Below are 12425 nucleotides of genomic sequence, written 5' to 3'. Positions count from 1 at the left end.
TGCCTGCAAATCTCTTCGTAACGCTGCTTGAAATCGGTTGTTTTCTTGTCGAATTGAAAATGATCCAGTCTCTCGCAATCTATTAAATGTCAACATAAACACTCTTCGGTTTGGCACTCTTCTGTTTGGAAATCGTCGTGCATATTCTCGCACCGCCTTTAAAGCATTACCGTTGCAGAAACCGTATACAAAAACCATATCAGCATATTCACTATTAGAATACGTACGCGGCATATTGCAAAAGACAAAATTCATCTACTGTTAAAGGCTTTCAAAGAGCGACTGACAAATTCATAACAGAAAGTGGAAAATGTAATCAAATATGTCGGTGCTAGATATGGCAAGAAATGTAAACATTTTTTTTCGATTTCTCTGAAACGGAGCAAAAACGAGCATATGTCTATAGGACTTTTTTTCTTAGTTTTTTACTCCTCTACACGCTCCCGAAGTTTTGCCATTTAATTTGGAAACACCCTGTATATATATACATATGTAATTATAAAGAGATACAATTAAAAATATGCAAAGATGCTTTCTCCTCGTCACATTTGCCGGAATCTGCGTTCATACATAATACAAAAGTGTATAACTTATATGTATACTTATCGTAAGCATTATGTAAATATTTTTTGAACTTTTAGCAACTGTAAACAACAGGACTATCCTTCGTTTCATTGAGAAACATATAATCGAGTTTGTCTAGAAAATTGGCATACAGTTTTTCAGATCTATAATTTCAGGTAATGATTTCCATAGAAGATAGGGGGAAGGAAAAAGTCCTCTCCGAGAAGCGAAGCAATGACGTATAGAATTTCATAAAACAGACGACGAAACGAAACACATGACATTCTCGTTCTGATCTTAATGATGCGGTCCTGACTTTTGCCAAATTTTATAGTAATTCGTATAATTTGTGGACGAATTCATAATAATGGCTACGTTTACACAGTGCATTTAGGCCGTGGCCTATACAATAGATGTCCTTGTTTATCCTGTAGATTAAACAAAGACACCTATCGTATAGGTCGCGGATTAAGCGCACGGTGTAAACGTAGCCAGTATTTGGGCTATGGCAGAGAACGAAATGTAGTCGTGACGTAAGATAAGACAGAGAAAAACGTAGAAGTCGCAGTCGTGACTGGTCAGAAAAGTACTTCGGTCTTCGACTGCGAAGACCTACGTCACGACTACGCGGACTACGTCTCGTTACATCTCGTTCTCTGCCATAACCCTTTCTTTGGAAGACCGTCTTCTATTTTTGTAACATTTGCCGCCGTACACTAATTATTTTCATTTCATAGCGATCTTTGAGCGCACAGAAGAAGTTTAGATCAGTAAGTCCGTGCAGACCAGTGCGCAGTGCAGACAACCGCCAACTGTGTCAAATGATAGACGATGCCTATGGGACGGACATTAAAATACAATTTTACCACGCATTATCGCCAGAATCGCCGATAAAATGATCGGCGTAACGTAATGAATCGGATACGGGCAGCATTTAAACTTTGACATAAAGCGAATGTTTTATGGAGAAGTCTCTAGGTCTCTACATCTATATAATCTATCAACTCCGATGCAATTCAAGCTGTATTACCCTTTGATCGCTATTATCCGCCGACTGTTTCGAATAAATCTTCATTCGAAGTTATGCAACGATATGATATTGGCAATTTATATCAATATTTCCACAATAATGCGCAATTATACAGAAGCGATAATATTCAATAAAATTTAATAAAGTAACACAACTAGCAGATTTAAATGAATTTGCAATATGAAACTAATGATTTTGCTAAATGATATTAAAAATAATCGATATTGAAATAAAATAATTTTTTAATTATTTTCATTTTTGCTAAAATTTCTAATTTAAATGTGAAAGTATATTTATCTGATTAAAAAATCATAATATTTTATAAAACATTATAATAATTGATATTGTGTGCACTTTAAAATAATTATAATATTAAAAAATCTCCGCAAAAAATAATTTTTACCGCAGCATTTCTTGTGATAACTTTAAGAACTTATAGATATGAAACGTGATATTAGAGACGAATGTGGACGGGTAATATCATTTGATCCGTAAGAGGAATCGGACAGCCTCGACTGGCCGGCGCATCCTATTAGGAAATCCGAATTCTAGCCACGATCGAACGTTGATCGCGCTTGCCTGAGGCAACATCCGGCATGAATCAACAAAGTACAAAGCGAACGGCGATTTAGCCCTAAAACTTACGCCCACTGCAGAGCAACAAGAGAGCGGCGAGCGAAGCGAGACAGAATTATTCTGCGGCAAAGTGAAAGTTCTTTAGGTTACTCTACAAATGCACAGACGGCACAGGCGTAAGGCCGAATGAGTGTAAACCTCGTTTAATCGCCGAATCGATTTCAACATATGTATATGGCGCTTGTATGCGAACAATAGCGCCGACAAGTAATAATAATGGTTCAATAAAAATGGTAATTTCTGATCAAGTCAAAGACGATTACCATAGTGTACGTATAACAGGATTAGATTCGCACATAATAAACTCTGATTAATTAGCCTTAAATGAATATGACTCACGCTTTTGCAGTTGTCTGATCGTAATTTATGGCTCGTCGTTAATAAGAAACAGTTAACGTACGCCTTACTTGGCTATATGCAAAATGTGAAAAACACTTGTAGAAACGTTGATGATCACACGCGATCTAACGTACGTCAGCGGTGGATATGAGCATCTATCGCAATGTTATGTCAGGTAAATTAATGCAGAAGGTGACCTTGGTCGAAGGACGATAATTAAACGACTAACTCTTGCCGAAACATCCCATTATCCTCTACGAGTACGTTGCGTGTGAAAGATTTCACGCCGTACTCTGTGCATTGCTTCTGTTTACTATAGAAAAATATAAGATTGGTGCTCGTCATCTAATAGCATCGTTGTCTATACTAGCGCAAAATAATGATGGTGCATTGACCAACGATATGATAATTAACTTCACGGAGTAGTGCGATAGCGTCGTTTAACGTTTCTAATTGACTGAATAGCTGCCACTGAACAGTAAACGCTTCAATTTATTTGACGCGTTAAATTATAATTATATTTTTCATACTCAACTTTGGCGTCACGCACATGACGAGAGAATCCTCGTGTGACGCGCAAAACGCTCGTCCCGAAGTTACCGCTCAATAACGACGTTCGCGCACACGAAGCCGTTATATTTTATATTTTTCCCCGTTTGCTTATTTACAAGTACGATTCGCCAATTTGCAACAGCTTCCGATCGTAAAACGCATCGTCTAACAGTAAAACTTGTTGCAACGTAACTATTTTCTATGTACACGAATCTAGGAAGTACGGTCGAGTTACAAGTCACGTGAAATATGAGAATAAGGCAGACGAGAGATGAGACATCACTGAGACTACTAAATTGTTAGAAATTGAGAAGAAGAACAAAATTTGCAAAGAGCAATAAAAAGAAATATTATAAGAATTATTACATTTACATTAAATGGTCTAACAGTAAAGCTTGGTTGCATTAATATTTCTACGTGCACGAATCTAGGAAGTGCAGTCGAGTTACAAACCATGTAAAATGTAAAAATAAGGCACAAGTGAAATAAATATCACGGAGATTATTGAATTATTAGGAATCGAAAAGGAAAATTTTTGCAAACGATGAAAAAAAAATTAAATTCACATTAAATGATCGATAGTGTCAATACATATTTCACATATGTGTTAAGAATATATATTTATTTTTGCACTTTATATTTTTATATCAATGCACGTATTCGTGTGCAAATCATCGATATTTACCCCTAAAAGCATACTTATGTGATTGCCATTTGCATAGCCTCCAACAACCATACATATACGTCTCGTTTCCTGAAGGTCTGTTTGTTCGTTGAAAGAGTCCCCGATAAATTAATCGCAGTCGAGAAATCCGCGATTACACATCATGAGTTAATGGAAAAGTAAGAGAGATCGCGAACAAGGCGAAGATGCTGTCCTAACAATTCGCTGTGGCAAATTAGTGTGTCAGCGATTAAAAAGAACGCCCGCGACTTAAAGATGCCTCCGCATCAACCGATTTTCTAACGGTTCGTGACAAAATTGCCGTGTACCGTATGGAGATCTATTGCTGGATGTAACGGATTGCCACTTCTCGCCATTGAGGTTACAATCGTGAGTTTTATTCGAATATCCACTGTCTTACATTCTTTCACGTATTTTTTAAATAAAGTACTAGTATATTCTTATCAAAACTGTCACTCTAAATTTTAATGTTTACAATATGACGGCAAATAATATTATAAGAATATATTTGGCGTTAAATTCCAAAACGCCGCATTGTATTGTATATGTAAAGCAGTACATTGGTATTCTTATTGATATAATACATATGCCGACATATGGCACCAATTTGTTAAAATGTTTCATTATTTTACTCGTATTTAAATTTCTCGTAAACAACACGCTTTCTTTTACAGAAAAGTGTTTGTATAGTTCTCTATTCTTTGAGTATAGTGAAAAGTTCGCAATAAAGAGGCGTAAAATGACGCGGGAAGCAGAGGCGGAAAAGCTATAGAATCCTACCAGTGCATCCATAACGCTATATCCGCGAGAATCGTGCGACCGGCAGCCAAGGTTTTTCGCTTCGCCAACCTCATTAAAAGATTCGCGTTATATTGCGCGTAACGGCACGTTTTCGCGGGATAATTAATTTCTGGCCTGGGTTACCTGAGTAGAATGCGTGCTTCGTTATGATCGTGTGGCGCCACGTAACAATATTCTTTAGATAATTCTTATATTAAGTGTGCAAGTTTCGCGTTCCGTTTGATCCAAATCTTCCTGAAGTTATAAGACAAATTTTTTAACACTTAAAAATTATAATATAACTGTAAAAACTAACATATATACCTGTACACTTAGATACAATATACAATATACAGGGTGTTTGGAAAGTAATAAAAAATCTTTCGCATAGGGGTAAAAAGGGCTAAACTCAGAAGAAAAGTCCTCTACCATTTTACAATTTTCGCAATAGTTAACAAGATATTAATTACTAAAAATTGTCGAAAATTGGTCTTCAATAATTTTTTACTCAAATACTATCGACTTTACAGAAAAACTGAAAGAGACAAAAATTGTTTATTTTCTTCTCATAAAGCTTCAAAAATTTTTTCAGAATTTTTTATCAACTTTTTATAAAAACTTTTTATATCTGTACATACAAATTAAATAAAAACGTAAAAATACGTTTATTTTGTTTGCGAAAACAAAAATGTAATAAGCCTGATTGTTTATATAAGGACTAATTAATCGACAGAGTACCCGGATCAAATGAAAATGTAGCGCACCAAGGTCACTTCTCGTTAATGATTACCATTGAACAGAAAAGTCTCTTCATTTAATACCGAGCGAACTGTCAGCTTTTACGATAATTGACGTTTCTATCGCCATATTAGCTACAACAATTTGCTCCGAGTGCTTTTTTCCCACGCGCTGAAATCCCACAAACGGTGTGGACTGCAAACGGATCATCTTGCTTGTGTGGGAATTGCTCAGAAATGAAGGATATAACGGATTTATGTGTATGATTAATCGTCGACGAATCGTGCACACTAATGCGTAAATATACGGATTTTATCGTTTCCTAAATTGAAATTTGCAATAAAATTACTTAATAATTTAATGTATGCGTAATTCTTATATACATATAAAATCTTTTAAAGATCTGATTCTTTAAAATTTAGTGCATTTAAAAAAGCTTGTTGGAAAAATCGCTCAATTGTTTTTAACATTTTAACAGTGACTGAAATGAAAGTTTTAGAAACGGTACATTTGCAGAAAGCGTGCGAAATAAAAGGTGTTTAGAACGGAATTTAGAACTCATTTACATCGGAGAGTCTATCGATCCGTCGCAGAAATTTCTCTTCGCTCACGTACACGCTATGCAACGCGCTAACGGTGTTGTCCCTAAACATGGGAAGACCGGTGACAGGAGTGCGGATCGGCTACGAGATTGCTCGCACGATCTGTTGCAAGCATTGAACTCACCGAGTGACGCACGATGTCCAGTTAAGGCTCATATAAGCGGAACGTTCAATGCGGGACTCACGTAATCGATCGTTGTGATTTTACCGTCACGCGTGAGACATGCAGGACATAATCAATGTCTATTATATAATAATCCCAGTCGAGAGCTCCTCTATATGGATGGTCATCTTTAAAATTTTTTACAAGCTGGAATATATTCAAGATATAAAATATTGTAATTTCTATGACGGAAATCAAATTCGATAAACTGTAATCAGAAATTCACTATCAAAAATAAAAAGAAGAAGATGAAGATCTTCTATGCCGTATAATACACTTAAAAAAGAAATGCATTGAACCCTGCGAAATTCCATCGAAATCAAAAGTATCGTTGAGGCAATACTTTCGTTATAATATTTTTATTACATTAATTAGCAAGTCATCAAGATTCAATTGAATAAGATATAATCACGCTTCATTCACACAGTGTTAAAGGAACAAACTCTATTTACAGCTTCGACGTGATTCAAGTTGAAACAAGATTACCTCGCAGTTTATAGCAATAACTACCTCTCTCGCACTGATTACAAACGTTACGTTATTATAGACACACTATGCAATAGTTAAAAGAGAAGTGAGTCACGAGGGGAATTGCCTTGTGAATAACAGCGATGCGATCAAGGAAATACAGGAAAATGAACGCGGTGCCAAAGGATCGCTCATATTTATCAAATGATGAGGTACTTAGACATACATAGCCAGCATGGAAATAACGCATTATTATTGGTTTGGCAGTAACGCGTATACACGCCTATAGATGACTGGCGCGAAACGGTAAATTACAGCAATCTTGCCGCGCGCCGTCTAACACGTGTTGCCTATTGTGACGAGTCGGCAAATTGATTGCTGTAGTTACGAAAATTCACCGTTTTAACGGCATGTATCGTAAGCTATTTTTCCCCGATTTTGGAATATTTGTATATCGGTGAAATGCTACATCACAACAACCGTTACACAATTTATTTCCCATCGATATACATACCGAGATGAAACGTATCGTATGTATGTATGTATGTTATACACAATAAGTTTGAAAAATTTTTGAACAAAAATTCTAAAAAAATCATCAAACTCAGATATCAGTTTGATTTATTCATATTAGGCTTCTACATCGTTCTACATAGTCTCTTCTTTTCTCGATAAATGCAACAAAATCGCGATACAATGATTAGAAGCTATTATAATAAGTATTCTTCTTTTGGAATAGCTTACACGCTCTATTAGCTTGGATCGCTGGTACGTCTTCAAAAAGACTCCTTTTAAGCGCTAATTTTATCATGGAAAACAAAAAAAGTCTGCCAGATCAAATAAATGCGGAAGGTAGATCATTGTGACCTATCATTTGACCAAAAACTAAGAGACAGTCCTGTGTGTACAGCTGGCGCATTGTCATGTAAAGTTGTGCCAAGCTAAACTGTAAACTTATTCAGTGTTTTATTTGAAAATTTTGAAACAATTTCTGAAATAATTGGATGCGTCAGACATGATTTGAGTACTTTTAAAAATTGATGTCTTCTGCATTATACAGGAATATGCACCTGCATACACTATACACAAAAAGGATTATCTCGCTATTTTTGGTGAAACGACAGGTCACCTATTACTTTATTCTATTGCGTATATTAAAAAGGACAGGAGCTGTGTAAAACCTAATATAAATAAAAATTTATATGAATAAAAGTTGATATATGAATTCGTTTTTTAGAATTTTTGTTTGGGAACTTTACAGGCATGCTGTATATATGCTGTACGTAGAGATTATCAATTTTACTTGCAGAATCCGGATCTTCTTACCGGTTTCGTGATTTAGCTCGTAATAGCGTGATTCTTCTCTCTTATAATAAGATATAATTGCAGTAGCAGCGATGGATGTTCTCTTTATCTCATGTCTCCGTCTATCTTGTCCTTTGATACGAAAATTATTGGCCGTCTCACATGAAGATAACGGATGGAGTGAAGACGTCATTTGTCGTATCCTCTACAATAATGTAACATCTTACGTATACATAGATTGTCCCGCTATGTCGTTAAGCGTCACACAGATAGTGGAAATTAGGATGTAATCTAACTTTATAACCAGAATATACCTGTTCCGCCAGGAGCAGAGATCTTGATACAAGAAGAAATATTGCAAGTACACCCTTTTATACACATTGATCGGCTTCGGACAGTAAGTAAGAGAATAGTTGACTTAAAAGCCGGAAATCAATCATGGACTACAAGCACAGCAAAAAAAATTCATAAAATAAATCATACTTGTACTAATATCTTTTTAACAACGACAGGACAAGAAATAAGATGTATGCTTATTGGAAAAACGCTAAATATGAGAAATAATCGAAATTGGCGAAGATGTGAATTTTAACTACACGAAGATGTATAATTCAAGAGTTGGTATAAGAAAAGACGTAAAGTAAAATCCTCTTCGATTACTTTTGCTGAAAAACACTCCAAGGTCTACGACATTATAAGAGACCGTAGGTGTCGGCCAATAAATATATTCGCGATGATACAAAATGAACTTAAAATTAGTCTTGTACTCATTCGAAATCGACAGACATTATTTAGAAAAATATCTAATATTTCGTGCATTTTTTGCACTTGAAACCTTTCACCTTTAGTGCACAGGGTCAGGTCTCACGTGCCTGAGTTGCAAGCCAATGCGGTCGTAGACAAGGCTAGCGGAAGGAATTGTCGTCGCCTGCCTTCGCGACCGTCACCGGTGATCATTATCGGCAGAAGCGTGACGGCTGCAGTCAATGAAACAATAATCAAATTATCCGTATAATAGAGCCTAAAGTATACGCGCAGCTGTCTACGCAGCATCGTACCGCGTGTCACGGCTCGTTCGTCTCAGAACTCCGGAAAAGACTCGAAAAGTAATTTGCGCCGTGACCCTCTCCGACACCGTCATCTCGAAGCTGAAATAATTGCGTCGTAACCGTTAAGGGGTGGAAGGTCGAGAGAGGAGAATCTGCGCGCGAGAGACGCGTGGAAATATTATCGTGGGGAATTACATCGCGGTGTTACGTCGCGAATCGCGAGTTACCTAGTACCTAGTACTTACACGACTGCACGTCGCGCCGCATTTATTACGCTGTCCTGTCGCGAAGAGAGAGTGCGTTAATATCGCGCGATTAATAGACGGGCGATCCGGAAGCCGGGGTTGTTCCCGCGATCCAGCCCACGATATTTTTACAGAGGATCCCGTCAGCAAATGACGACGAAGAACGTGCGGTTAAATTCCTGCGATTCGCTCTACCGCGTTTTGTTTTGCACATTTTTAGAACATAGAAAATGTATTCATTTTCTCTCTCTCTCTCTATATATATATATTTAATATTATTTTTTAATACGTCATTATTTATGTATCATTCATTGAATTCATACATGTATTGTCGCTTTCTTTGTTTTTTATATTAATTTTTTTTAAATTTTTATAAATTTTCTTTATTCTCTATATCATTTTTGCTTTAATTTGTTTATTATTAGAGGACACTAGAAGTCCTAAAACGATAATAAACTCTCTCTCTTTCTTTCTCTCTACAATTGTTAAAGAGATTATTAATTATTATTGTTAAGACTTCAAATGAAACTCAAGAACGTATAAGTAAATCCGCATTCATTTAAATCTATTTTTGCTTGAATATTGCTTTAATGATTGAATATTCTAGTTTTAGGAAGTAAAATAAAATTATCACAACTTTGGAAGTATCGTTGCACAATTTGCATGGACGCATAAAATTTGAATAATTAGAGATTGCAAGAATGTCTTAAATCGCAAATAGACAAGTATTTATTTACAGTTAGGTAGATATCGGGATAATGATTAATTATGCGGATGTCCACGGCCGGGCAGTCGTTCAAATGCAAATACATTTATTTATTTTCACCATTATCACATCTTGCCGTCGCGGAAATCGCTGCTTTATCATTTCCACAATGCGCCGTGTGCGTACACATCATCACGCGATGACTCGGATAAACGTGATTTGCGAATAATACACAACGCGTTACCGAGTCTTATTGATCGGCCTTATGCAAATGCTGCGCGCATCTCACGTACTTGAGATAAATTACACAACCTTTTCGTAATCATCATCAACTGCATCAACAGCGATATAAAATCTGCCGTCGATCAACGAGTCGCGGAATTCGCATAAATCCGCGCGAGAGTCGTGTTACGCAATGCCGAGCCTCTTCCTCCAACTCCCTTGATGAGCAGCGACTTCGTGGCTCGAGGGAAGTGGTGTCGGGTATCTTTCCCAAGATGAGGAGTTCTCGTCATCACAGATGCTCTTCGTACATTGTAAAATTGAAATTGCTACTTGCATCCCTCATGCTAATCCGGTATATCGAGTACTTACAAATTGCTGCTAATTTGTTTCGATCGACGATGGTCCGTTTTTCTCGAGATCGCAACATTTCCAATAACGGTGTAAAAGCGATTGCTCGTGCGCGTCTCCTGTTGTGACGTAATTACAAGTAAAGTTACAGCAAGGAAAAATTATATTTAATTGCGCGCGATTGATACCTCTGCGGACTAAACTACACAACTATTCTTCATTTTCTTCCCTTCTTCTCTTTTTCTTATATACATCTTGATCGTGGCACAAATAGAAAAAAATATTCGAGCTATTCGAGTAATTTGCATTTAACGTTAATTGTCGTTAATTCAACGTGTCACGCAGGTGCAAATCATTGCGCCCCTTACATTAAATCGCGCGCGCAACATACGTTCTTCGATTAAGGTCCAATTAGATCAGTGATGCGCAACTGCATTCGAAGACGCATTCTCCCGAAGCAAAGCTTCTCTCTAGCATAGGTTATATCTGTCCAAGGCCTATAGTTAGCCACCAATGCGTGACGAATGTACGACTAAGTTTTTATGCTCTTGGAAGGAAAGCAGGAAAGGGAATATGATCAGAAGCTCTTCGAGAGTATACAATTACTGATCATAATGAAGCGCAGTGATAGACGAGATTGTTTTCTTGCAGAATGTCGAAGCCTTAGCTTCACTTTCCACGATCTAAATTTTTTGTTAGATTTAAATCAATATTCCAAGGTAAGAATGCAAAAATATATAAGATAAATAGATATTACAGGGGTTGTACTTCGTATTTATATGTATAAAGTTAAACAGAATAATAATTAAAGTCGTATAACTGTGTTTTAATTTTATATAGAAATCTCACAAATCCCTACGCTATGCTGAGATATACAGCAATGCTTAGAAAAATAATCGACAAGTAAACAGATCCAGCAAAATTGAGTGAGTTGTATCGAACAAAACCATCTTGCGAATAACTCCGCTGAAGAATGCCTATAGCGTAAACCATAGTTGGTGGTGTTCTATGTAAAGACGATTCGCGGAGACAAAGACCGCGAGTGTAGTACACGCTCGGTTAAAAGGAGCGACCTCCTTGAGAACGGTCCTTGACTCGTAGAGACGAGCGAGATAAGAAGAAGAAGAAGACTACGACAACTACGAAGAAGAAGAAGAAGAAGAAGAAACGCTGGAAGTAGCAGTAGTAGTAGTAGTAGAAGTAGAAGAGGTGGAGTACGCGGAAAGAGTGTTGTGGAGGAGCGGCGGTGGAGGACAACGGTAGGGGAAGAGAGCGAGTAATGGCGCCTGCAAACTTGGCGGCCGCGAGAGGTCGAAGAAGACTCCGCTTCTGATGGGCGGCGAAGCACAAGGTGGAAAGACCAAGGCGGTGCGGTGTAGCAACCGAGACGTAACCGGGTGCGAGAAGGACGAGCATCGCGAAAAGTGCGAAGGAGAGAGAAGAAAGAACGAAAGAAAGAGATGCTCACTGCCGAAGGAAAATGTATCCCGGTGGCTTATACACGCCGCTCCCCCTCTTTCTTTCATCGTGACTTTCCTCGCGAACACGATCCGCCCCGATCCGATCGCGAAACGAAACTTGCGTTACCACGTTGCGAGAACATACGTTAAACGTATAAATACACCAACGGGAGAATTTTTTCTAGTTTAGCCAAAGGAATTTCAAGCAGAACAAAAAATCACGATAACTTCAAAATGCCGTCAAAATGGCTCCAAAATGATTATTTAAAAGTTAATTTTCAATCAGTCACAATTATTCATTTAACGTTATTTTGACTTTATCATTGCTTCTTTATTTATCTTTTTTATCTGTATAATCTTTATTTATTTTTTCTACAATCTCCAAATTCTTCTCAAGCAGAACGACAAGTCATTATGATATCAAAATAACTCCAAAATGATCATTAAAAATCATTTTTCAATCATTTTCGATTCATTTTAATGTAATTTCAATGTCATTCAGACGTGACTTGTTCTGTTTGGGTTCTTTA

Source organism: Mycetomoellerius zeteki, unplaced genomic scaffold (assembly GCF_001594055.1).
Source record: "Mycetomoellerius zeteki isolate Tzet28-1 unplaced genomic scaffold, Tzet1.0 scaffold206, whole genome shotgun sequence".
Classification (NCBI taxonomy): domain Eukaryota; kingdom Metazoa; phylum Arthropoda; class Insecta; order Hymenoptera; family Formicidae; genus Mycetomoellerius; species Mycetomoellerius zeteki.
This window is presented reverse-complemented; position numbering follows the sequence as displayed.